Here is a 25,646-nt window from a genome sequence, read left to right on the forward strand (position 1 = left end):
GGATTATAAGTAAAGATGAGAAGAATGAGGAGAGTTCGAGGCCTATGGTCTGGTGCTTAAAGATGCATCCATTGACACTGACCACTCATAGGAGGTCAATGAACTTTGTTTTGAACTGCATTCAGGCACTTCAAACAGCACCTAGTTGTAACTGTCATGGCTAACTACTTCCACTGCCTTCATAGCATGTGTCTGAAGGGCCTCCACAGGATACCAGAGGCTTTTTCTTACTTTCCACTTTCTCCACCAAGCTGTGCAACGCAGTGTTTAAACAGCCAGGCTCCGTTGCACTTTTCTTCACTCATTTCTCAGTCAGATTCATTGATTGCAGCATATGTACCAGCTTCCCTTTTTCCTTGTGTCTTCAGGGTATGCTGTCATTTACATGTTCCAAATTGGAGTACAATGCTTGGTGCCCGCATTATGATCCCCTTTACACTGGAGAAACATGCAGATTGGGCCAAACACCTCCCTTGGACCATGAAATTGATCATGAGTGTCCAGTTGTCTATCACTTAAATTCCACCTTATTTTGGCCTCTTGCACTGCTCCATCAAAGACCAACATAAGCACTAGGGACGGCATCCCATCGTCCAACTTGGTGTATTGCAGCTTCAGGGCTTTATAGTGAATTCAATAATTCCAGAAAACACATCTTTCTAGTTTTTATGACCACCTACTGGCTCTGATAAAAAGCTATCAAAATGTAATATTAACTGTGTTTTTCTTTGTCTGCAGAGGATGCTGCTTCCTGAGTATTTCCAGCATTCTCCTTTTTATTTCTCATTTCCAACATTTGCAATATTTTGTATCTCAGTTGCAGAGTTATTTTTCCTCTCTCTCCCCAGTCTTCATTTATCTCCTTGTTCTCACGTCTCTTCCAGACAGATCAGCTGTGATTAACAATCATCCCTCTGTTGGCAATGCCACCACTTGTATACTTCAGTTTCACCTGCTCTCCCCTCTATCAGAGACACTTATTTTGTTCTTTCTATCTCGCATGTCCCAAACCTTCAACTTAAAGCATGTATGATTTCTAATTTTTCCAAGTTCTGGTGAAAGATCAACCTGAAATGATAACTGTTTCTATCCTCGGGCACTGCCTGCGCTGCTAAGAGTTTGCAGTTCTTTTTTTTTATTTCAGGTTTTCAACATGTTCAGTTTTGACTATATTCATGAATATTTGATTCAACTTATGACCAATGCTTTATAAAATGACCACATCTGAAATAAGAATTTATTTAACATGCAATGTAGGGACAAGTTGGGTAAGAGATCAGAAAAACACGTTTATCTGTACTGAGATTACAGCTGTAAAAACCTGTCAGAATCACCAATGGGATTAGATAAATATGAACAATTTGTTTGTGAACTGTTATTCTCAAAGGGCCTATATGCATAACACACACTTTAATGCATACAAATAAAATTCAAGTCTGAGATCAGTTGTATAATATTAAACTTTTGCAGTCTTCTAAAATAAAATTATTTCAGATTCAACAAGTATCTCAATGCAGCTAGGAAAAATTAGTGACAGAATGAGAAAGAATGGATATGCATAAACTTTGTACATTTTATCTTAGAAGGACCAATAATTTCACCTGCTCACATCTGGCTAATCATTTTAAATGGGGAAATTGCTTCCCCATGCTTTGAAGTCCTGTAAGTGTTTGCTTATTGCTTGCTAAAGTTCAGAAGAATGCTGCCTCAACCAAGGAGGGGAAAGAATTTGGAGGACAGATATAGACTTAGAACTGCAAACAACATACAAAAGAAAACTGACAGAGAACATCAAAACTGAACCTCATGAAAACTACCTTTTTTCTACTCTGGCAGACCACAGTACGTGTGCTTGCAACACTGTGTGTCCGACAGAGTGATAAGCAGCACTGGGGCTCCACGGGGGACAGTCTTGTCTCCCTTTCTCTTCACCATTTACACCTCGGACTTCAACTACTGCACAGAGTCGTGTCATCTTCAGAAGTTTTCTGATGACTCTGCCAGAGTTGGATGCATCAGCAAGGGAGATGAGGCTGAGTACAGAGCCACGGTAGGAAACTTTGTCACATGGTGTGAGCAGAATTATCTGCAGCTTAATGTGAAAAAGACTAAGCAGCTGGTGGTAGACCTGAGGAGAGCTAAGGTACTGGTGACCCCTGTTTCCATCCAGGGGGTCAGGGTGGGCATGGTGGAGGATTACAAATACCTGGGGATACAAATTGACAATAAACTGGACTGGTCAAAGAACACTGAGGCTATCTACAAGAAGAGTCAGAGCCGTCTCTATTTCCTGAGGAGACTGAGGTCCTTTAACATCTGCCGGACGATGCTGAGGATGTTCTACGAGTCTGTGGTGGCCAGTGCTATCATGTTTGCTGTTGTGTGCTGGGGCAGCAGGCTGAGGGTAACAGACACCAACAGAATCAACAAACTCATCCGTAAGGCCAGTGATGTTGTGGGGATGGAACTGGACTCTCTGACGGTGGTGTCTGAAAAGAGGATGCTGTCCAAGTTGCATGCCATCTTGGACAATGTCTCCCATCCACTACATAATGTACTGGTTGGGCACAGGAGTACATTCAGCCAGAGACTCATTCCACCGAGATGCAACACAGAGCGTCATAGGAAGTCATTCCTGCCTGTGGCCATCAAACTTTACAACTCCTCCCCTGGAGGGTCAGACACCCCGAGCCAATAGGCTGGTCCTGGACTTATTTCATAATTTACTGGCATAATTTACATATTACTATTTAACTATTTATGGTTCTATTACTATTTATTATTTATGGTGCAACTGTAACGAAAACCAATTTCCCCCGGGATCAATAAAGTATGACTATGACTATTGTTTATTTCCGTTCCTGTCCCACCCACAAGAACCAAGAAATAAGAGAAGAAATAGTTCAATCAGCCCCTTCGCCCTGCTTTGTCATTCAATGAGATCATGGCAGATCCAATCTCAACATAATTTCTCTTCCATTATTTTAGATCATCTACAAATCTGCAGTCTAAATTCCAATTTGCAATAATTCTTAAGCATTTTCATCTTGTACTAAATGGTTGGTCTGTGCACTGACCCTTATGCTCCTGGTTTTCAATCTTAAAATTTATGATAGTGTCTTAAGGCCCTTTGGTCCACCATGTCTATGGCAACCATTAAGTACCTACCTGTACTAATTTAATTGATCTGCACATAACCATAGATTTTAATGTCATGATGTTTATATAAATATTTCATTAATGTTGTGAGAAAAAACATTACGCTCTAGACTTCACACACCTAGGGTGTGAAGAAATTCTTCCTTGTCCCTTGCTGAAACCTTTACCTTCTGTTCATTGACACCTCTGCTAAGAGAGAAAAAATTCCCATATCTATCCCACTTAAGCTACTTATAATTTATATACATTTGTACATTCTGTACCCATGCTAATGAACGATAACATGAATGTCTTCTTAATCATCTTATTTACCTATGTAATTGCCTTCAGAGACCCTTGGAAATGTATATCAAGATCCTACTAATCCTCAGTACTTTCTGCTAAATATCCTAGCCTTATTAGTCCCTCCAAAATATAAGCCCAGCCACTTTTACTATTAAATTCTATTTTTCTGTGCATCTTGCCAATTCATATCATTCCGAGGCCAAACATTACCCCCCTCTCTATCCACAATATCACCAATTCTTGTGTCAACTGTGAATTTATTAATCATTCCTTCTACATTCACATTCAGATCATTAATGTATGTATCAAACAGCAGGGGTCCCAGCACTGACCCCAGGCCTCCACCAGCAAAAATAAACCTTGTCTATCATCCTCTACCTCCCAGCACCAAGCCCATATCAGAATCAATTTGCCAAACTGCCTTTATTCATGTGCTTCCACACGTTACATGTGTGGGCCTTATTAAATATCTTGTTGAAGTCCATATAGATCACATTCACTGCACTATCCTCAATGACACAATTAATTACTACCTCAAAAAAGTCAATTGAATTAATCCAGCAGGTTCTCCCCTTATCAAAACTATGCTGATTACCCTTAAAACACCCTTTCTTCTCAGCGCAAATGAATCCTGGTTTATGTTCATTGACTTTCCTGTATAAAGTTATCAAGTTCACTATCCTCCGTTTACGTGGCACATCTTCTGTGGCGTGAGAAGATTAGAAGTCTGACACTTTGGTCTTGAACAGGCCCTACTGTTTCCTTGCCCTTAAAGCTTATTAAGAAATTCTCTTAAATTTGTCTGCCAGATCTATTTTGTGTTATATGCCTCTTGCACTTTCTATAGCTCTATAAAGCTTATTTCCACTACTCAAAACCTGCCATAAGCTAACAATTTTGCTGAAACAAGATTCTTTCATCTTGTGGCCTTATCTTTCACCATTATGGGCAGACCTTGGCCCTGAAAATTCACTACTCCACTAGAATGGCTCCCCTAGTTACCCGCAAGTTTACTTTCAAGCTCTCCGTCCACTTTAGCCAAGTCCTGTCGTATAATATCGAAACTGGTCTTTCTCCAATTCAGGCCCATCTTTGTCCTTCGCCATAACTTCCAGAGTTATCATCACTGTCTTCAAAATGCTCTTCCACTAACACATCCTCCACCCTAGGGGTTCCCAACCTGGAGTCCACAGACTCCTTGCTTAATGGTACTGGTCCATGGCATAAAAATGGTTGGGAATCCCTGCTCCACTCTAATGGCTACAATACCCTTCTCGTTATGACTCCAACAAAATGCTTCAAACTCTCCTTGAGACACTTTAAAAACTCTGTTCCTCTAAGCCTTTCACGCTAAGGCAATCTTGCTTAATATTCAGCATCGTGAACTCCCCTATTACCCTATTATTTTTATACTTCTTTGTGATTGTCCTACCTATCTACTACTCAACCTTCTGCTGACTGAAGGCCGTCAGTACACTTCCAGCAATATGATCACGACCCTATGTTTTTCCAAGCTCCATCCAGACGGTCTCATTTGCAGTGCTTTACAGATTCCTCCATTAGTAATGCAAAGCCAACTACTCTATTACATCTTCTCCCACAGCTAAAAATTCTATATGTTGCAACATGGAGTTGCCAATCCTACCTAGCTTTCAATCATGTTAGTGACAGTGTCATATTTCCACCCTTAGCTCATTTGGCTTCATTGTCAAAATAGATGCAATCCAACCCTGTGTCTTCCCATGCAGCTTATCAAGTCTGAGATTGCCCTGCTTACTGGACCTAGTTTTACCTCCTATATTTGGCTATTGTCTCTTTTTCTGAGTCCCATAAGACCCTCTCCAGCAGCACTAGCAAAATACAAATTCTGTTCGGGTGCATTCTCGTTTGGACTCAAATGGCCTGTGCAGATTCCACCAATTTCACAAACAGTCCCAGCCTAGGAGCTAAAGCTCCCCTTTGTAGCTTCTCTCCAGACACATACAGGTTTCCCCCGCTATCCGAATGTAGAGTGTTCCTATGAAACCGTTCATAAGCCGAAATGGCGTAAAGCGAAGAAGCAATTACCATTAACTTATATGGGAAAATTTTTTGAGCGTTCCCAGACCCAAAAAATAACCTGCCAAATCATACCAAATAGCACATAAAACCTAAAATAACACTAACATATAGTGAAAGCAGGAATAATATGATAAATACACAGCCTATATAAAGTAGAAATGTATGTACACTGTAGTATTCACTTACCAGAATCGGGAAGTTTGAGCCAAAATCGATTTGTCCAAAAAAAAAATTGGCACATACACACATGTGCATGTCACGGATTCACACATACATGCATTCACACGTCACGCATGCACACACACCTGCCCGCGCAAGGCTTCATGGTCATGGTAGTCTTTCTCGGGGTAAACCCAAGTTTAAAATGAGCGACTTTTTTCGTAAAAGCGAAAATCCTCTTTCGGTTAATAAAAACCGGTACTAATGTAGGTCTTTCATAAAAGCGAAATGTCGTAAAGAGAACGTTCGGAAAGCGGGGGACACCCGTATTTGTCTTTTCCTATACACAGTAGCACATGGCACCAGAATTGATTTGGAGATTACAAATGTGGAGGACCTGCTTTATAATATGCTACTCATCTCCCTAAATTCAAGTCGCAGCATCTCATCCGTCACATAACTTATGTCATAAATAACAATGTGAACCATGACCTCTGACTATTTTTAACCTCCTCCCCTTTAGAATGCCCTGCAACTGTGCTTGGATATCCTTGACCCAGGAAGGCAAGATACCACCCTGGGTTCAGGCTGACAGATGCAGAAGGTTGCTACCACTATTGCCCTTGGACTCTTCCTCCTCCTCTTTTTTGCAACTGAGCCAACTGTAACCTTGGCTTATACCGTACTCCCCAGATGAATATTAACTCCACTAGTTCCCAACATTGAAAAGTGGTTCTGAAATCAAATACACTTTGAGGTTTCTTTGGTTACCTATTGGTTACCTTTCTCTGACTTAAAATCTTTTAAGTTCCTTTATCCTTAACTTCTTTACATGCAAATCCTTTCAACACTGAGACCTTCCTACCTCTATTCCAACCATCTAACTCTACAATGTCTACTTACCTACAAACATGGCCTTACACATTCTCTGTTTCCTTTTCCATATCTTTGCAGGCCAACCTTTCTTTTCTGATAAACACAAGAGATCCTACAGATCCTGGAAATACAGAGCAACGCACATCTCCATTTCTCAAACAGCTGTCCTCACCTCATCTTCCTGGCATCTTAACAGTGATAGAGTTCTTCTTGTCCCTACCACCACCCCATGAGCCTTCGCATCCGGCAAATTGTCCTCCCCAACTTCTGCCATATTCAACTGGACCCTACCACCAAACACACTCTATGCTTTCCATAGGGATCACTCACTCTGTGATTCCTTTGTCCATTCATCCCTCCCCACTAATCTCCTTCCTGGCACTTATCTCTGCAAGTGAAAGAAGTGCTACACCTGCCCATTCCCCTCCTCTCTCAACTCCATTCAGGGCCCCAAATAGTGGTGTCAGGTGAGTTAACATTTCACATGTGAATCTGTTGGGGTTATCTACTGTATCCAGTGCTCTCAAGGTGGCCTTCTCTATTTTTGGTGAGACCTGACGTAGTTTGGGAGACCACTTTGTCGAGCACCTTCGCTCCATCTACAAAAAGCAGAATTTACAGGTGGCAAGCAGAATTTACAGGTGGCTAACCATTTTAATTCTAATTCCCATTCCCATTCCAACATGCCAGTCCATGGCCTCCTCTACTGTCATGATGAGGCCACTGTCAGATTGGAGGTGCAACATCTCATATTCCGTCTGGGTAGTCTCTAACCTGATGGCATGAACATCAATTTCTCCATCTTCCAGTAACTTTTGCCCTCTCCCTTCCCTCAACTTAGTTTCCCACTCTGGGCCCCACTTATCTCTTTCTTCTTCTCACTTGCCCTCTGGTGCCCCTCCTTCTTCCTTTGCTCCCACAGTGCACTCTCCTCTCCTATCAGATTCCTTCTCCGGTCGTTTACCTTTTGTACCTATCACTTCCCAGCTTCTTGCTTCACGCCACCTCCCCCACCCACCTGGCTTCACCTATCACTTTCTAGCTTATACTTCTTCCCCCTTCCTCTACCTCCTTATTCTGGCTCCTTCCGCATTCGTTTCCAGTCTTAATGAAGGGTCTCAGTCTAAAACAACAACTGTTTACTCCTTTCCATAGATGCTGCCTGACCTGCTGAGCTCCTCTCGCGTTTTGTATGTATTGATTATTTTCTGGTCTCTTTTTTTCTTCTCCCATCCTGAAAGACATTATTTAAACCTCTCAGTCAATTATTAGGTCACTAAATCTAAATTCTTATTTGGCTCTGTGTCACTTCTTGTCTGATGATACAACTCTTGGTAAGTAAATACAAATTGTTGATAGTGTGGCACATGCTTCCTTTGTCATTTAATGTCTGTATTTCACTTTCTTCCCTGGATTTTATGATGCCTACCTTCTTCAGATTTGTATTTGATCTCTTTCAACTTTAGCCCACCCCTCCTTCTATCCTAGTCACTGTTCAAGTTTTCTTGGTCTGTTTCTCTCCATCCCAGTTCTTCCTTAGTTCAATCAAAACTTGTATTTACATAGCACCACTAACGCAGCATAACATCCTCAAGAAATTTATAGGAATATTACCAAATGAAAACAGACTCCGAGCCACACGAAGTGATATTATGGCAGATGGTGAAAACTAGTTAAAAAGAGGATTTGACAAGCAACTTAAAGGAAGGAGGAGCTTAGGATGGAGATTTATCTCCGGCCTTTACAACTGAGGCCGCAACCATCAGTGGTGGATGCAGGAAGTGTCCATTCGGGATGGTCAAGATTTAGCGATTCAAGGAGCAGAGGCTTGTAAGATGGAATAGGATGCTCTTCTTTCTTCTTATCAGTCATCTTCCACTATGTTTTTCTTCCATGATTTGCTCTTTCTCTTTTTCCCCTCCTTGTGCTGTCTGGTGATTTCTTCAGTCTGGGCTACTTAGATTTTCTCATTTCCTGAGGCTATATTTTCCTTTCTTGTATTGCTATATTACACTTCCAATCTAGCAATGTCCCAACCTGTGTTTTGCTCTTTTCCCTATGCACCTTCCTCTCCTGACCTTTCTCCTATCTTTGTTTTTTGTTTCATTTTACAGGAGCATCATCCTTCGATTTGTTCCTGGTCCCTCCTGTGTTTTCTCACCCTACATCACTCCACTGTGAGTAACTACCTTTCCTCCCATGTCACTGCATTTCTCTCTCCAACTGCTAACTTTCCTCATGCTCTGCTGCGTTTTTTTAACCGGTTCTCTCACCAACACAACTTCTTATGCTCTTAATGACATTTCTTTAGTGATGTTTCCTATCCACCCTGGCCTTCTTTCTTCCCTCTACTTTTCCTCTTTTGTTTCTTCTTCTCAATCTCAATAGAACACAGGCAGGGAAAAGATATAAAACGGAGGGACCAGGAGCAAATCTAAGGATATATGTGTTTTATCAATTTCTCATTTGTCCCCATATATCTTCCACTGAGGCTGTTTCTCCCTCCTTTTATCCCCCGTCTACTTAAATTTATTTATCCCCTTCTTCTCTATTTTTGTCACGTCCTTCTTATTCCTGTCTCCATGTTGCCACCTCCCTTTTCCTACCCTTCACTTTATCTTTCTCTCCCTGATACTCTCTCTCTATCCCCACCTCCCACACCCTCAGTTATCCTCTGTTCTTTCCCCTTGCTGTTCATGTCCATTTCTAACTCTTTTTAACAACCTCTATATCTTCACTTTCATTTCTCACTCACAACCCGTCTACATTGCTCTCTACATCTCTGCTCCTTTTAGTTTCCCTTTATCTCCTTCCCATTTATTACAGGTCTCTATCTTTCACTGTAAAAGTCTCTATCTCCATGTGAATGAGAATTGCTGAGATGAGCAGTAAAAGAGACATAGAGAAAAAGGAATGACTATGAGTGGAAAGGAGTTGCAAAGGAGATTAATCTCTTGCCATTCCTCTCCCCTATATTCAATATACATTTCTCTCTATTCATTTACAGGACATTGATTGATATGGCAGTTAAGAGTCAACCATTTTGATGGATCCAGAGTCACTTAACGGTCAGACCACTTAAGGCTAACAGATTTCTTTCTCTGATAGACACCAGTGAACCAGATGGATTCCAGTTTGATTCAACTACTTGAATTCAAAATTTTCAGCAGTTGTTACAGAATAAACACTTGTGTCTCTGAATCAATGGTCAGAGTTTAGTACCTTAATCACTATGGTTTTGTACTCCAGTCCTTTACCTCTTCAACGAATACTTCTCACTTCCACTTGTTCCCCTCTGTCCACTTCTTCCTTCCTAGCCTGAGTCCATAGACTTCTCTCAGATTTTCTTTACAGTAGTCCTTCCCTTAGTCTGTCCATTTTTTTTACAGTATAACTAAATTCCTTTCTTGCAGTTTTTCTATTTCTCTCTATCCATTCCCCAGTTTTTGTCCGTCAATCTTTCTGCATCTCCACTCCACAATGACAGATTCTGTCAACAACTTATCTTTTATCCCTGTCTTGGTCTGTCCATCTCTCTCTCTCCGTTCCTCCGCATCACAGTCTGTGAATGTCTCTTCCCCTTTTTCTTTCATTTTATTTTTCCTATTCCCCACTCTCTCCCTTTGCTAATTTCACTCTTTGCATTCTGTATGCCTTTGTCTGTCCATCTGTCTCATTCCATTCCCAATGGCCTGTTTCAATTTCCCAGAACTTCCAGTGGTCCATCCCACTCCATTACTCTGCATTTATGTGTCTATTATCATTGAAAATATCTTTTCATTTTCATGGTCTCAATCTGTTTGTCCTTCCTCTTCCACATTCTCTTTCAATATATCCATTTCTGCCAACACCCACTACCTCCTTCAAATCTGTCATTTTCTCTCCCTCCAGTCCCACTGTCTTGATCTGTCACTTTCTCTCTCCATCGCTGACCAGCTCAACCTGTCTAATTCTATTTCTCCTTTCCCTACTGTCACTGTCTCCACTTGTCAATTTAACTCCCATTTTCACTTTCAGTATGTCAATTGCCATCTCTTCACCCCAATGTGTCAGTTTTCTTCTCCCCCTTCCCTATTCTTTATGATCTGTCCACTCTATTCACCTATCAATCTGTTCATTTCTTTCTCCATTCCCCACCGATCTGTCAGTTTTCCCCCATTCCCTACAATCTCAGGCTATTAATTTACGTATCAATTCCTCTCCATTGCTCACTATAGACTTCTCAGTTTGTCCATATTTCTTTTTCTTATTTCGGCTTCTCAGCCAGCTACTTCTCATTGCATTTCTCCACTCTGTCTGTCCATTTCTCTCCCCCCCCCCGTCACTTTCCCTCCCTATCCTCCACCCTCCCCGAACTCGGGTGAATCCCCGGCGTTGATTTCAGCGGCGGCCGGCGGAGGCGGCGAGGCCTGGGGCTCGGCCGGTGCCCCTTGGTCGGGCCGGGCTTTCCCTGGCGCGGCTCCGGCCACTGCCTACTCTTACCTGGGTCCACGAAGCGAGCGGAGGCGGCGAGCTGGAGTAGGAGGCGGTGGCGACGAGTGATGGAGAGCGGGCGGCGAGCCCGGCACCGGCTCCGGCAGCCGAGGAGGCGAATGAAGCGAGGCGGCAAATGAAGCGAGGCGGCAGCACCGAGAGAGAGACAGACAGACAGACAGACAGAGAGAGAGAGGCGGAGAGAGGGGCAGAGGGAGAAAACGGAGGGGGAGAGTCAGCAGCCAGACGTCAGCAGGAGAGAGATACTGGGGGAGGGAAAGAGACAGGGGAAAAATACAGAGAGGGAATAGATTGATAGGGGGGAGAGTTACAGATGGGGGGGACGATGAGAAATCTACAAGGATAAGAGGAAGGCAGTGAGATTGAAAGCTAAAAGGGGAGGGGGAGAGAGTATAGAGATAGAGAGAGTGTGAGATACACAGGGAACGACAGGGAGAATTATAAAAGGGGAAGGGAATGGGCAGAGTACTTACAAGGAGAAGGTGAGGGGGAGTGTGATGAATGCACAGAGGTACAGGAGAGAATGTGAGGGGTGTGAGAGCTGAGGCGAGTTAGAAATATGGGACAAAAAGAAACAGGAGAGGAGAATGGGGAGATTTAATTAGAAATTACATAATGGGCTGAGGGAGAGAAGAGAGTGTAGAAGTGAAGTTATAGAGGGAAAAGTAGATACAAACAAGAGATGGTGAGGAGAGTAAACAGTTGATGAATGCGAGTCGAGAGATATGGGGAGAGAGCAGGGAGAATGAAATTGCAAATAATGTTGGATCAGCCCAGATCGTATAGAATGGCAGAGCAGCGTTCTGGGGCTAATTGGCCTAGTCCTGCTCTTGTTTCTTATGTAAAGAGATAAAGGAACAGATACGTGGAGAAAGAAATGTTTGACCAGATTGGGGGTAGGTGTGAGGATCAAATGAAAGGTGAAGTATACAGAGAAAAAGAGATCTTGAGGGAGAAAAGAAATGCATGGGAATGGGGGGGGGGAGTGTGAGATACAAGGAGAGATCATTTATGAGACAATCCTTTTAAAAGACCAGCATTTACTGCTCTTGCATAATTGTCTCAGGTGGAGGTGATTTGAGCCATATTTTTGAGTCTCAACTATCTTTCTGGTGAAAGTGCTCTAAAGTTGTTGGGTAGGGAATTCCAATCCCTGGACCCTATGTCAGTGAAGGATCAATGATATGTTCCTATGTCATAATGTGTGATTTTTGAGGTAGCCTGTAGGTGCTGATATACACACACACACTTGTCGCCCTTGTCCTTAGGTTTGGGTGGTGCTTTCAGAGTAGCCTTGAGTATCTACGGTGTGTTCTGAAGATGGTAACAATATGAATGAATGCTTTAATTCTTGGATGAAGTGCAAATCAAGCAGGCTGCTTTTTACTGAATGATATTGAGCTCCTTAAGTGTTGTTGGGACTATGCTTTGAGAATAGATGAGTCACTTGCAAATATTCCATCGTTCTCTTACATTGTTCTTTGTAGATGGTGGAAAGGTGATTCAAAGGTGTATCATTTGTATCCTTCAACATTTTGTGTGTGTTGCTTGTATCACTTGTTGTTGGATACCTGGCCTCTGACTTGTAAACACAGTATTTATGTGGCTGGTCATGTGGAATTTCTCGTCATGAGTGACTCCCCTCCATCGAGCCACGAATGTCTGGATGCTGATGGTGGGGCACATAGCAACAATAATGCATTGAATGTCAGGATTTTGCTTTGTGTTGTTGGAGATGATTATTGTCTGGAATTTTCATCACACAAATGTTGCTTACCACCAGGTGAAGACCAAGCTGGAAGAAAGAACATGGCTCAAATGTGACTCATCAATAGGGTTGAGCAGTCAGTGAACAATCCCACACAAGTGAATGCATGTCCAACAGCACTTATAGATACAAGAAGTATGCATGACAGAACTGCCTACTGATCGGCAAATCAGCCACCATCGCAAGCATTCATTCCTTCCAGCATCAGAGGCCCATGGTGGCGGAGAGGGTGAATGGTTGTGGACTAGGTGCCTGCCAAGAAAGGTGCTATGCTTTGTTATGGTGTCAAGCATCTTGATTGTTGTCGAAGCTGCACTCATCCAGGCAAATGGAGAGTATTCCGTCACAGTCCTGAACTGATTGTGAGCTGCATACATGATTTGGAGAGTTAGGAGGTGAATTATTCACTACAGGATTCCTAGCTTCTGACCTGTTCACTCCACAGCCACAGGAGGCTGAGGCCAGATACTGAGAGGCCATTACCAAGATAGGAGAATTAGGCTGTGCTGGGACCATAGTTTTCAATGTTAAAAACTAGAGAGATTGAAGACATCTCGAAAGAGTGTTTTCCAGGGCCTGACACCATTGAATAATGGTCTTCATGGTGGGGGTAAGGATGGCCGAGTGTAGGAATTGTGTGCTTAGAGTTAGCTCAATATTTTTGAGGAGATGAACTTTTCAGCGATGACCAATATGAGCCCTAGATTGTATATTGGCTCCTAGCAAAGGGCATTGCTAAACGGGTGAAGAAATTTCCGAACGGGTGGGCGCCATAGTAGCATAATGGTTAGCACAATGCTATTAAAGCTCGGCACTCCGGAGTTTGGAGTTCAATTCCGGCACCATTCTGTAGGGAGTTTCTGTACGTCCACCCTGTGGAATGCATGGGATTTCCCTGGTGCTCCTGTTTCCTCCCACAGTCCAAAGATGTATCCGGTAGATTAGTTGGTCATTGTGAATTGTCCCGAGATTAGGATAGGGTTAATCAGGGTTGTGGGGTTGCCAGGGTGGTGTGGCTCAAAGGGATGGAAGGGCCCACTCCGAGATGTATTGCAGAATAAATAAATAGAATGAATAATTGTCATGGTCAGGTTAAAATTGGTAATGTCTAGGTCATGCGGTCAGTTACTGGAGCTGGGAAGGATATTAAATGGCAGGACCACAAAATGTATTAAATGGAGGATTACTCTCACTGCCACATGTGAATGAATGCAATGATTTACTGGGTAGGAGAATGAGTTAACAAATAGCTGGCAAAATTTGATTGGCAGTTTCGGAGCATGTTGATGTTTGCACTTCAGTGGCACATGGACAATTAGCTGGTGATGTGGGAGACGAGTTAAAACCTATCTCATAGGTTAAATGTGTATCTAAGTGCAAACTAGGAGAAAAGCAACAAGGAGAAAACCAGACCGAGAGAAATAAATAGCAAAATAGAATAGTTCAGAAGCAGAAGAGAGCAAACTGAGGAATGATAGTGGTATTCCAAAAAACATTTGTAATTCATGTACATGATGCAATGTAGTATATGACGACAGTTTAATAAGCTGTACGTGGTTACTATATAATAGCAGCAACAAACATCCAGCCCTATTAAGGGACTGATAATGCATTATTCCTGGTATTTCGCAAAGATATACACGAACAAAGAGGTGGGGCAGTTGGTGGCAGTATTGGTCAAAGAATCTTTTAAGGATATATCATTTAGAGGTTATGGATAGTATTGACTTACCTAGAATCAGAATCAGGTTTATTTGTTAATTTAGCAGCAGCAGTTCAATGCAATACATAATATGGAAGAAGAGGGAATAATAATAATAATTAAGTAAATCATCTACAGAGTACATGTATTGAATAGATTAAAAATAGTGCAAAAACAGAAATAATATATTTTAAGGAAGTGAGGTAGAGTTCACGGGTATAATGTTCATTTAGGAATCGGATGGCAGAGGGGAAGAAGCTGTTCCTGAATCATTGAGTGTGTGCCTTCAGGCTTCTATACCTCCTACCTGATGGTAACAGTGAGAAAAGAGCATGCCCTGGATGCTGGAAGTCCTTAATAATGGATGCTGCCTTTCTGAGACACTGCTCTTTGGAGATGTCCTGGGTACTTTGCAGGCTAGTGCCCAAGATGGAGCTAACTAGATTTACAACCTTCTGCAGCTTCTTTCGGTCCTGTGTAGTAGCCCCTCCATACCAGACAGCTTGTCAAAATGCTCTCCACGGTACATCTATAGAAGTTTTTGAGTGTTTTTGTTGACATACCGAATCTCTTCAAACTCCTAATGAAGTATAGTCGCTGTCTTGCCTTCTTTGTAACTACATCGATATGTTGGGACCAGGTTAAATCCTCAGAGATCTTGACACCCAGGAACTTGAAACTGCTCACTCTCTTCACTTCTGATCCCTCTATGAGGATTGGTATGTGTTCCTTCATCTTACCCTTCCTGAACTCCACAATCCGCTCTTTCATCTTACTGATGTTGAGTGCAAGGTTGTTGCTGTGGCACCACTCCACTAGTTGGCATATCTTGACCCTGCAGTCCCTCTCATCTCTATCTGAGATTCTACCAACAATGGTTGTATCATCAGCAAACTTATAGATGGTATTTCAGCTATGCCTAGCCACACAGTTGTGGGTATAGAGAGAGTAGAGCAGTGTGCTAAGCAAACATTCCTGAGGTGCACTAGTGTTGATCATCAGCGAGGAGGAGATATCATCACCAATCTACACAGATTGTGGTCTTCCGGTTAGGAAGTCAAGGATCCAATTGCAGAGAGAGGTACAATCAGGGTTGTGGGAATGATGGTGTTCAATGCTGAGCTATAGATGATGAACAGCATCCTGACATAGGTGTTTGTATTGTCCAGGTGGTCTAAGGCCGTGTGAATATCTGTTGAGATAGCATCTGCCGTTGATGTATTGTGGTGATAGGCAAATTGCAATGGGTCCAGGTCCTTGCTGAGGCAGGAGTTCAGTCTAGTCATGACCAACCTCTCAAAGCATTTCATCACTGTAGATGTGAGTGCTACTGGGCGATAGTGATTAATGGCAGCCCACATTATTCTTCTTAGGCACTGGTATAGTTGTTGCCTTTTTGAAGCAAGTGGGAACTTCTGCCTGTGGCAATGAGAGGTTGAAAATGTCCTTGAATACTCCTGCCAGTTGGTTGGCACAAGTTTTCAGAGCCTTACCAGGTACTCCATTGGGATTTTCTGCCTTGCAGGTGTTCACCCTCTTTAAAGACAGCCTAACATTGGCCTCTGAGACAGAGATCACAAGGTCACTGGGTGCAGCAGAATCTCCATAGCTGTAATTATATTCTCCCTTTCAAAGTGGGCGTAGAAGGTGTTGAGTTCATCTGGTAGTGAAGCATCGCTGCCATTCATGCTGTTGGGTTTTGCTTTATAGGAAGTAATGTCTTGCAATCCCTGCCAGAGTTGTCGTATATCTGATATTGCCTCCAACCTCATTCAAAATTGTCTCCTTGCCCTTGAAATAGCCCTCCGCAAATCATACCTGGTTTTCTGGTACAGATCTGGGTCGCCAGACTTGAATGCCACAGACCTAGCCTTCAGCAGGCGACATACCTCCTGGTTCATCCACAGCTTTTGGTTTGGGAATGTCCAGTAAGTCTTTGTACGCACACAGTCATCCACACAGGTTTTAATGAAGTTGGTAACAACATCCAGATTCAAAGATGAATCCCTGAATACAGTCCAGTCCACTGATTCAAAGCAGTCCTATAAGCGCTCTTGTGCTTCCCTTGTCCGTACCTGCTTGGTCCTCACTACTGGTGCTGCAGTCTTCAGTTTCTGCCTATACTTGGGGAGCAGAAGTACAGCCGGGTGATCAGACTTCCCAAAGTGAGGGTGTGGAATAGCACAGAACTTTCTTTTGTACCTCACCATTTTCTATTCCCATTCTGTTTTAAAATCATTAGCCTAGAATTTGGATTTCACTACTTTGCATTCACGGACCTTTTTTTAGAATTAAGGGACACTAAAGGATCCACTATTTATGAATGTCTATTGCAGACTATGAGATTAAGACTGGATGAATAGGTTTTTGAATTGTCAGAGAATCAAGAGGGTAAGATTTACGGCTGGGAACTGATCAGCCACAATCCTATAGAATAACAGTATTCGCAAAAGGGGCCAAATGGATCACTACAGCTTCTATTATTTATGTTTTTTAAAAGACGTAAGAACTATGAAGACAATAGGAGATTGTAATTATGCTAAAAGAGCATGCAAATGTAAAGAGCCAGGAGAGTTGAAACAACTTTTGCCTTAAAGTTGCATTCCCACCAGGTTATACTTTCCACCAAATTAATCTTGCTTAAGCTAATGAGATGGTGGTGTAACTCTGATCTCATCTCTATATCATACTTCAACTTATCTTTCTCTTCTGGCAACTTTCCTTTTGCACCTCACCATATTCTGTTCTTATTCTGTTTTAAAATCATTAGCCTAGAATTTTGATTTCACTACATTGCATTCACAGTCTTTTTTTGCTTTAAATGCTAACACCCAATCAGCTCTCCTTTCAAAAACATGAAACTTCTGAAACTGCCATAATGACATTACTATCATTAAGATGGTTTACAAACCAAATGATGCACTAAAACAGAATCTGTGCAATTTTTGATGGACTACAGTCATTTGGCACCTGATGGTATTTTGTTGCACACCAAGATGAAGGATACTACCCCTAAACGATTCAATTCCCATGGTGACCAAGCACAAGCACACTTCATGGCTGCCATTATGGAGAGAGACACAATAGGGAAAATGAAAAGTGAACAAAGGTTTATTTGCCATGATAGAGAATCTCGTATACAGAATAACTTCTTGTACAAGATAACTACACTCACCTATTGAGATGTTCCCGCAAACAATGATGTCACTTTAAGGACTCTTTAACTTGTTATATCATGCTCTTGTTATTTATTGCTATTTATTTACATTTGCATTTGCACAGTTTGTTGTCTTCTGCACTCTTGCTCTTTCATTGATCCTGTTTACAGTTACTGTTCTATAGATTTGCTGAGTATGCCCGCAGGAAAAAGAATCTCAGGGTTGTGTGTGGTGACATGTATGTACTGTGGTAATAAGATTTACCTTGAACTTTGAACTTTAGAATATCTGGAGATATAGACAGAAGGGATGCCCTGTGCAGTGCTGGATGGACTGTGGGACCTCAAGCACAATTCCAACCTGGTTGAACAGAACCATTCCTATGCATTTTCCAATGGCCCAGACATCACTCAGTGGGTCTCCAAGTGACCAAACACAGCTTGTTGGAACTGTGGTGTATGGCATCATGCAAGAAGCTACCAATACAAGAAACACATTTGTAGCAAATGTCAATGCTGTGGTCACAAATTAGGCTTTTGCCATCCTTCAGTGTCTGCAGGCCAGTGAAGCAAAAGGAGAAGTTGTTTCAAAAGCCATTAAAATCTACAAGGAATTTAATGGTCACATTCAAAATTGACTTAATTCTCAAGAGATGATGTGTGAATGTATTTATCAACAATCAGTTGGTCAAGCTACAACTTGATAAGGTGTCGGACATCACCATTATCTGCAAATGCACGTGGCAGGTACTTGGGTCCCCAACAGTCAAATCAACTCATCACTCCATCTGCAATGCCTCGGATGGAATCTTCCAGCTGACTGGCGAACTGCACTGCATGATGAAGCTGAACAGTAACTAAGTCAATGGTGTGTGTTACCTAACAGACCAGCCTTGGCATTGACTGGACGAACAAGCTTGATCTCTGGACCATTCCTCTGGATGAGACCTGTTCCATGATTTGGCCGTTCAAATCTTGTCAGTTGACACCATGCCACCATTGGTACGTGAGACCATACAACAACATCTACAACTGTGTAGCAGTGTTTCAAGAAGGTTTAAGTTGCTGCACCAACCTGCAAGCAGAACTTCATTTTTATACAGCCTCAAAGCCAGTCTTCTGTCCCAAAGACTGGTACAAACAAAGCCTTACCAGTTGGGGAGCAAGAGCTCGATCACCTGCAACAAGCTAATGTGATCAAAGCCATCAACTACTCACACTGGGCAGATCCTATAGTCATTATCGAGAAAGCCAATGGTGCTGTACAGTGAGGTTGTGATATCTCAACTGGTCTCAATGTGGCTCTGGAGATACACCAGTCCCATTACTGGTACTGACAGATCTCCTGGCAAAGTGTTACAGTGGTCACTACTTTGCGAAGTTGGACTTGGCTGAAGCCGACCTCCAGCAGAAGTGGTGGAATCTTCACAGGAGCTTCTCACTGTCACAACACATAAAGGGTTGTTTTCCTTCCTTCTTATGCCTTTTGGGTTAAAGGTGGCTCCTTCAATTTTCCAACAGCTTATGGGACACCATGCTGAGTGGTAATGACAGTGTTACACTTGCCTCGATGACATAACTGTGATGGGCACGGATCAGTCAGAACTATGCCAATGTCTGGACCAGGTTGTGAACAACTACAAAACTCTGGATTGTGATTTTGGACAGAAAAATGCAGACTCCTGATGTCTTCAATTAAATATCTGCAATTCATTATAGATGAAGCTAGTTGGTGCCCAAATCCTGAAAACATCACTTATGTCTTAAACATACCTCCACCATCAGATGTTAGCAGTTTATGATAATTTTTGGGCATGATCAGTCATTATTTAGCATTGCTCCCAGCAATGCTCCGATTGAGGGAGCTATTCAGTGCTCTGCTCAGCATCGGTGCATGTGAAAATGGTCCAAACAATGGCGAAAGGCTTTTGAAGATTCTGTTCTCTTAACACATTTCAAACCAAAGTTGCCAATTGTCATTGTAACAGAAATATGCAACTATGGGGTGGGAGCTATCATATCCCATATCTTCCCAGATGGTTCCATAAAAGCTGTCATGCATGTAGCCAGATCACTGACCTCAGCAGAAAGGAACTATGGACAAATTGAGAAGGAGGAAGCCTTTGGAATCATCTTTGCTGTGAAGAAATTCCACAAGATGCTTTCTAACGAACACTTTATCTCTTTACTGATCAGGAACAACTGTTTGTCCATCTTCAGGTCTAAGAAAGGCATCCCAGTGTATACAGCTAACTATCTCGAAAGGTGGGCAACAACATTATTAGCCTACAATTTTGAAAGCAATTACACATCAACCTCAGGAACCTGGTCAGTCAGATGCCCTCTCCAGACTTATGAATCAACAGGTTACTGAAAGCAAAGATGCAGTTGTGGGTTTGATTTCAATTGATTGTGAAGTCCACTGGGTTGTATAAGATGCTGCTGAAGGCCTTCCTGTCACGCTGGACAAGATCAGAGCAGGAACGACTGCAGATTCTCTTCAGTGTATCTCCAGATACCTTGTTGATGGATAGCCAGACAAGGTTAAGGAGGATGTCATACCTTTCTACTGACAAAATACAGTACATCGCTCTCAACTGTAGACTCCTGCTTAATGTTCGGGGACAAAATAGTGACTCCTCTAACACTTTGACAAAAGTACTGAATCAATTCCACTGTGACTTTATTTATGTGGATAGACTGGAGAAGCTATGGTGGTCCTCTTTAAAACCAAGGAGGATGCAATCAAATCTGACAGATGTATGTCAACTTCAAGTTTATTGCCATTCAACCATATACATGTATACTGCTAAATGAAACAATTTTCCTCTGGACCAAGGTGCACAATACAGTACATATAACTCACACACAGTACATAAGGTAATATTACCACAAATAAATTAACAAATAATAAGGTGCATTTATGACACAAATTAAAAAATAAAAGAGTATAATACTACTGATGGTTCATGCGTGATGAGACCTGGGTGGTAGCAGGGATTTTCATAGTCCCATGGCCTGAGGGAAGAAGCTGTTTCCCATCCTTACAGTCTTTGCCTCAGTGCTATGGTACTTCTTGCCTGATGATGGGGGGGCGGGGGGGTGGTGGTTGTTCAAACAAATTGTTGGATGGATGGGAAGGATCATTGACAATGCTAAGGGCCCTGCATATGCAGCACCCCTGATAAATACCTCAGACGGAGGGAAGGGATCCCATAATGATCCTTTCGGCAGTCCTTACAATCTTCTGTAGGGTCTTACAGTCAGGTGCCTTGCAATTCCTGTTTCAGATGGTGATGCAGCTGGACACTCTCAATGGAGCTGCAGTGAAAATGATTGGTTAGAATGGCAGTGGGGGTGGGGGGGGGGTCTCGCTCACCTCAATCTCTTCAGGAAGTGGAGATGCTGCTGTGCTTTCTTGGCTAAAGAGGTAGTGTTGAGGGACCAGGTGAGAATGTCTGTTATTTGCAATTCCAGAAACTTGGCGCTCCGAAATCTTTCCTCAGTGGAGCCATGTACGTGCAGTGAGGAGTAGTCAGTCTGCACTTTACAAAAGCCCACAATCATCGCTTCAGTCTTAAGACCATTGCGATTCAAGTTGTTATGCTTGAACCATTTTATTAGCTGCTCTACTGCCTCTGTGTACACCATCTCATCTTCGTTGTTACTGAAGCCAGCCTCTGCTGTATCATCAGCAAAGTTGATGATTTAGTTTGAACTGGATCTGGCACTATAGTCATGGGTCAGCAGCATAAAATTCTGTAGAATATAGAGCAGGCAGATAGAGAGAAACTGTGGAGAGATTAAGAGCTAGAGGACATAGGATGAAAATGATTGGCAAAAAATACTTAAACTAGCTTGAGGAAAATGCTTTCAAAGGGCAATTGATAAGAGAACATGGAATAACTGTCGATGACAGCGAAGGCTGATTCAATTACTCAAAGGAGAAGTGGATAAGGATTGGAAAGGAAATAACTTGCAGAGCCAAGGGAGAGGATAAGATAGTAGGATCAACTGGATTTTTCATGTATAGATTTGTTATAGGCCAAAAGAGCCAAATGGACTCATTCCATGCTGTAACTGTGTAGTGGATCTGAGATAATATCTACAAATAGATTCATGTTTGTGATACTCTCTTGCCTTTTCACAAGGTCTCGTCATTCTGTTATTGCTATCACCAATTATGCAATCTCTGATCATTGTCTTGCTTTGTCTTTCACCCATCTTCTCCACACCACTGCCCAACTTCAAAGGTTCACTTATTATCAAAGTATACAACTTGAAATCCTTCTTCTCTATCTATCCATGAAATCAAGAAAGAAAAGAAAGGCAGCACGATCATCAATATTCCCCCACCCAAATCCCTCCTCCGGCACAAAATAAATGAATGAAAATAGAACTGGCACAGCAACCCCCAAATCCCTCCTCCCGCACAAAAAAAACCAAACAAAAATGGAACAGGCACAGCAACCCCCAAATCCCTCCTCCCGCACACAAAGAAACAAGAGAGATCAGGCAAAAAACACAGAGTATATATATAAAAGCTATAAGACTGAAAAGAAGTCTGCAGTCCAAGTCCACATTCAAAATGCAGAAAACCTGGGGAACTCTCTCCAGGCCCAGTGGCAGACCTTTCCCTCTCCAGTACAGAGCGATCAAAAGGCATACAGCCAGCGCTCACCCTCTGCACTCGCCTCGAAGCTTCAATCTCCCTCGTCACTTTAATTGGCCAACAATGGAAGCTTTAATCAGCGAATTATGGCTCTCGCCCCATCCCACTGACTTCCTTTTACAGAGTACACCTTTGGGGATAGAAACCAACAACCACCGCTCTTACAAAATCTCATTTTTGTAGAAAGAGCCTTATTCCTACTATTCATTATTGATCTTTACAGTAATAGCATGTTAATTTGTACCTTCCTTTGTTCCTAATCCCCCCATAAAAGGATTGCTCTTTTTCTCCCCTTAGTAATGGCATGAAGGCACCACGGTAGCATAGCGGTTATCATGATGTTATTATAGCTCGGACTGTCGGAGTTCGGAGTGCAACTTCAATGCTGTCTGTAAGAAGTTTGTATGTCCTTCCCATGAGCGCATAGGTTTTCTTTGGGTGCTCTGGTTTCCTACCACATTCCAAAGATGTTAGTAGGTTGATTGGCCATTGTAAATTGTGCTGTGATTAGGCTAGGGTTAAGAGAGGTGGGCTGCCGGGTGGTGCAGCTTGTTAGGTCAGAGGGGCCTGTTCTGCGCTGTAGCTCTAAATAAATAAACAATAACCCCCAATTCTGCTCCTTTGAATTTTAACAACTTTGACAGAAAATAGTAATAATTGCTAACAACCAGATATTAGTTCTGCTCTCCATTGATAATAACCAGGTAATATTAAGCTCCTGCTTTCCATTGCCATAACTAATTATTATTCAGATTTTTTTTCAGAATGTGAAGATGTAAAGATAGTCCTGACGAAGGGTCTCGGCCTGAAACGTCGACTGCGCCTCTTCCTATAGATGCTGCTTGGCCTGCTGCATTCACCAGCAACTTTGATGTATGTTGCTTGAATTTCCAGCATCTGCAGAATTCCTGTTGTTTGCATGTAAAGATAGCTCCTGAGTTGTCTTCTCAAGCACATCCATTTACTTAATCTTATCTCCTCTTCTTTCAGCCTTTTGAGAAATTTACTGTTAAGTCTGTCTCCTGGATTAATCCTAACCATTCATATCCTTGACACCTTCCATTGCTGATTCAGCAGTGGCTTCCCCCTCCTGAGCCCCTATTTTCCATTTTCTCCCAGAAGCAAAAGCATATCTCCCTCCAGATTTTATCCCATATCTTATTCTCTGTGCAATCTCATACTGTTTCATGAAACCAGCTTTCTGCTCCCTTGACTGTGCTATAAATGAACTGTCAACTCTCTCTGCCTATATTCCTGGCTCTAATCTCGACGATATTGTTAAAAGTTAACTCTCATTAAGTCTTTGGTTTTTCCTGAAGTGGGATATGAAGGGGCATAGATAGAGTAAGTAATGAGAAACATTTTCCCCAAAGCAGAGTTGTCTATTATCAATGGCATTCCATAGATTAAGGTAAGTGGTAATAGATTCAGAAGGGATTTGAGAACGATCTTCTACATCAAGGAGGCAGTTGAAATCTGAAATATACTGCATGAGAAGGTGGTAGAGATAGCTAATCTTACAACATTTAAGTGTAGCACAGAAGTTATGGGCCAAATGCTGGAAGAGGGAATTTGTATGGTTAAATACTTGCTGGCTTTTGGGATACATTATGCTGAAGGGCTTGCTTCTGTGCTCTATAACATTATGACTCAATGATTTGCGCCTGGCTTCAAATCAGAACAAACAATATAAGAGCAATAGAAAATAAAATCTGCTGAAACCTTTAAAACATTCAGAGACATTTAATAAAGATAAATAACTTTAAATATTACATTAATATTTCAAAAAGAAAATCACCTAAGATACTTCAATTATATTTTAAAAGCCCTCTAATCATGAATGATTAATGTACCTGATTATTCCTTGACCAAGCAGTCCCAGACACATTTTTCTTACCTAGTCTGGCAAGCACTTTGAGAGTTATGTATCTCTAACAACCTCTAAGAGGACCACAACCTTGTCGTGGTTTAGAGGCTTTGTGCCTCAATGACCTGGAGCGCTATGTTGGCTGAAGCCAGGGCCTTATGCTTTGGCTCTTATGAGGGTCAGCAATGCCAAACAAGTCACAAGTGAGGTGTATAAGATGATGAGAGGCATTGATCATGTGGATATTCAGAGGCTTTTCCCAGGGCAGAAATGGCTGCCACAAGAAGACACAGGTTTAAGGTGCTTGGGAGTAGGTACAGAGGAGATATCAGGGGTAAGTTTTTTATGCAGAGAGTGGTGAGTGCGTGGAATGGGCTGCCGGCAACGGTGGTGGAGGCGGATACGATAGGGTCTTTTAAGAGACTCCTGGATAGGTACATGGAGCTTAGAAAAATAGAGGGCTATGGGTAACCCTAGTAATTTTTAAGGTAGGGACATGTTCAGCACAACTTTGTGGGCTAAAGGGCCTGTATTGTGCTGTAGGTTTTCTATGTTTTTATGTTTCTAAGTCAAAGGATAGAGGCTAAACTAAGATTGGTCCACCAGTCCTCCAGATTCAGGGGTTCAGCTCAGGGCTAACAACCCTGACTGGTTAAATAAAACTGTAAGTCTTCTGCATCTGAGTGGGACGGTATTCCCGAGTCTCCACCCAGGACTCGCATGGCTGACAGTAGTGAAGACAGAGAGGAAGCTACTGGCACAATGAAGGAAGCTCTGAACACCACCAGAGATGGATGATGTTCGTTGCTGCTCTAAACGCCAGTGGCGTAATGGGCAATAAAATGAATATCTTTCAAATCATAGAACATAGAATAGTACAGCACTGGTTAGGCCATTTACCCCATGATGTTGTGCTGCTCTTGATGCAAATTTATACTAAATGTCCTCGTTGTATCTATCACCCATATCCCTCTGTTCCCTTCATAAGCATGTGTCTATCCAAAAGCCTCTGACACTCCACCAAACTGCCTGCCTACACTACTACATAGCATCTCCACCACGATTATTCTAAATACTGGTGTGGTGCTCCACAAGGTTGTATCCTCAGACCCCTATTCTCTGTTTACTCATAACTGAATAGCTGGATTTTACTTTACCGTATCTCTCTCTACAAGTTTCATTTGATACCACCATAGCAGGATGCATATCAAATAACAATGAGTTGGAGTACAGTAAGGAAATAGAAAGCTTAGTAACATGGTGTCAGGACAGCAACCTTTTCCTTAATGTCGGCAAAATAAAAGAGCTGGCCATTGACTTCAGGAAGCAGGTGGGGGGCATGGTTCACACTCTCCTGTCTACATCAGTAGTGTTGAGGTTGAGAGAATTGAAAGCTTCAAGTTCTTAGGTGTGACCATCGCCAATAACCTGTCCAATCATGTAAAC

At 42.2% G+C, this 25,646-nt stretch overlaps 1 protein-coding gene across 14 annotated transcripts in view; it reads right to left on the minus strand.

Moving 5' to 3' along the window:
- Positions 1 to 11,339, minus strand: part of LOC134357390 (guanine nucleotide-binding protein G(I)/G(S)/G(O) subunit gamma-7-like) — a 347,522-nt gene extending 336,183 nt beyond the window's left edge. For 8 of the 14 annotated variants that reach the window (XM_063068925.1, XM_063068924.1, XM_063068918.1 and 5 more), the window contains exon 1: positions 11,023 to 11,327. The gene's annotated coding sequence lies outside the window, so the exon portion shown is untranslated. Of the gene's footprint in view, positions 1 to 11,022 lie in introns of all 14 variants that reach the window. The other 6 variants (XR_010020614.1, XR_010020613.1, XR_010020615.1 and 3 more) reach the window with 3 other exon arrangements.
- Positions 11,340 to 25,646: the final 14,307 nt, after the last annotated feature.

The sequence above is a fragment of the Mobula hypostoma genome, chromosome 16 (genome assembly GCF_963921235.1).
Source record: "Mobula hypostoma chromosome 16, sMobHyp1.1, whole genome shotgun sequence".
Classification (NCBI taxonomy): domain Eukaryota; kingdom Metazoa; phylum Chordata; class Chondrichthyes; order Myliobatiformes; family Myliobatidae; genus Mobula; species Mobula hypostoma.